The following is a 2,902-nucleotide window of genomic DNA, read 5'->3' as shown; positions in this document are numbered from 1 at the left end:
CTCTTCTTTATTGTTTCCTTGGATTTATTTTTTGTTTCAAGTTCATTGGTCAACCTTGATATTTCAAGTTTCAATGCTTGATTCTCATCATCTTTCAAATTTGCTTCATGATGTGCATAACCTAATTGATCTGACAGATTTTGTTGAATCCCAGTCAACCTTATGATTTCATCATTCTTTTCAAATACTAATGCTTCAAGCTGTTGTTTTTCTCTTTCTAGATCTCTTACTTTATCCTTAGCTGTCCTCAATGCATCAAGATTCTCAGTCATCTATGTGCTGAAATGTTCATGTCCTCTTTTCATTGCTTTTAGCTGATCAACCAGTGCTTTGTTCTTTTCTTTCAATACTCCAATCATTTCTTCAGTCTCTTCAGATATGATGTTCTTAGATGATGTCTCAATTTGTTCCACTAACTCTTGAGAGTTCTACAAATCATCAAATAATCTTCTTCTCACTTTCAATGATTTTTGCATTTGTCTTTGCATGTCTGCAATCACTTGATTAGCATGATCCAACTCTTCTTGTAGATACACAATTTTTTGAGATTATTTATAGCCTTCCATTGATAAGATCTTTCTCTTTAGGTTGTTAAACCTTTTTCCAAGATTCAAGCTCTGATACCAATTGTTAGGCCCAATATGGAAAGCTAATGTACTAAGAGGGGAGGGGTGAATCAGTACTTCAAATCCTTCTAACAACAATATCTTTATTGTTATGCATAAACCAAAAACTGTTGTAACATAACATAAAGCTAAAAAAAATAAATAACAATCATACATGATTCACTCCATAACACATATATTTTGGTTACGCAGAAACTCTTGGTTAGAGAGAAAAACTGTGATGGGGATGGTACCCACAACTTCACTACTGCAATAATAAAGAGTGCTCGGTTAGAGCTACATGTTTAGCTATTTCTGATAGCTTACCCTGTTAGGAGTATCAAGATCTATTAGATCTACCTTGCTAAAGGATTTTACAACACTTAAACTAAATGTTGTACTTGCTTAGAGGCTTTACAATTTATAGACTTAGTTAGAGTCTTTTACCCTGTTAAAGGTTTCTCTTACAACTTCAAAATATTTCAATAAAATATTTACAAATATCTGCAAATTTACATCTGGAATGTTATAGCAGATTCTATGTGCTCAAAATAAGATTACCTTGCTTATAGCATACCTCGATAACCCATAAAGTAACTCAGTAAACCCTTCTGTTTACTCTGTTCTTTGACTGTTCTCTGAAATCCTTCTCGGTGACCTTTGTGTCTCTGTAACAGTCATAACACTTAGTGCTTTCTCATGTATCACACATGTCTTGCTTCATACACCTCTGTATATCTCTATCTGTCACATTTTTATCCTTAATCCATGTTGTATAAATAGATCTCTTATGTCGGTGATCTAATTCATTGCTTTGATCTTACAAACATGATTTATCGAATGAATAACTATACAAAATATTTCATTGGATAAATGACCTTGAAATCATACACAATCTTTAAGTGCAATTTCCAATGTGATAATGGTTCTATGTTCCTTGATCTTGTAACACGTTTTCCCATGTGTGTCTAGATTCAATGAATCTAGTAGCATGTTTCACTCAGTGTATCATTATTTATGCTCGATAGACATGGAATGATACTCGGTAGACAGCTCGGTGCATACTGGGCTCTATGAATACTTTCTTCTTTAACTGACTGTTTTGTTCATACTGACTGAATATTTCGGTAGTAGTAACCAACTAGAGTATATAGAATGACTTTGGATGTAAAACTAATGATAACTTGATAAGTAGTAACAAATTGTTCATACATAATCTTGACCAAATGGTCAGGAAAATAGACATGACAAGTAACAATGCAAGCTGATGGTATGAAAGCTTGATCATTGACTTTAATTCAGCTAAAGAGGAGGTGTTATGCAAGGTGAAATTACATATGTGCAATTTACGATGTTACATTTTGTCCCCACTTTAGTGAGCGTATCAAAATGGATTCAAGCTAAAGTAGAGAGCGGAAAGGTTTAAAAAATATATACCTAAGATGCGAAGAGGAAGCAGAGTATTCTATCCGCACGGAGTTGCCCCCAAGGAAGAGACTTGAGTTGAACCTTCATGAGACAATACTGAGATGTATCATCACAAACATGTTAGTTGTAGAAAAACATGTTAGATAAAAATTTAAAAATTAGACATAAAAATGATTAACGATTATAGACATAAAATATAGATCATAAGGAAGTGATCATTTACACATAAGATCATTTTAGATAGTGTCAATATGGGTAGCAAGTTGTGTTATGCTAGATAGTCATACAAACAATTGGCATGTAAATGCTACAAACTATGTTGTAGGATAGCCACAAAAAAGATGTAGAGATAAATTTAGGCATAAGTGTGGTGATTTGGCCCCCACACAAGCTAATAAATAAGACAATTGGACATATTTCAAAAAGAAATATGTATTAAGAGATTGAAAATAGATACAATATGAATGCAAATATGATAGCACCCCTTCACAATAAGATGTGGAACACGGAGAGAAACACAAATCATTCTAAAGAGAAAAGATGTTGTGTCACGAAAGCATAACAAATGTCTCTATGGAATGCTACCTTGCAACAGATAGCACATTATACCCACAACATCTAGAAAAACATAAAGAGAAAAGGGGATCTGATTATTCGAGGTAAGTAGAATTCATAGAAACGAAATTAGAACATATATATAGCTGCATATGAATTACTCGTCATATTTCTAAATTTTTCAAATTTGAAGAAGAGCACATGAAAACAAAATAAAATAAAAATTAAAGTCAATATGGAAGAAGGCCCAAATGCCCCCAAAACTTTATATCATCCCCAAATGTCGAAATTCAAGATATGACAAATAGAAGAAT

The sequence above is a fragment of the Cryptomeria japonica genome, chromosome 6 (assembly GCF_030272615.1).
Source record: "Cryptomeria japonica chromosome 6, Sugi_1.0, whole genome shotgun sequence".
In the NCBI taxonomy this organism is placed as follows: Eukaryota; Viridiplantae; Streptophyta; class Pinopsida; order Cupressales; family Cupressaceae; genus Cryptomeria; species Cryptomeria japonica.
Note: the sequence above shows the minus strand (reverse complement) of the source record.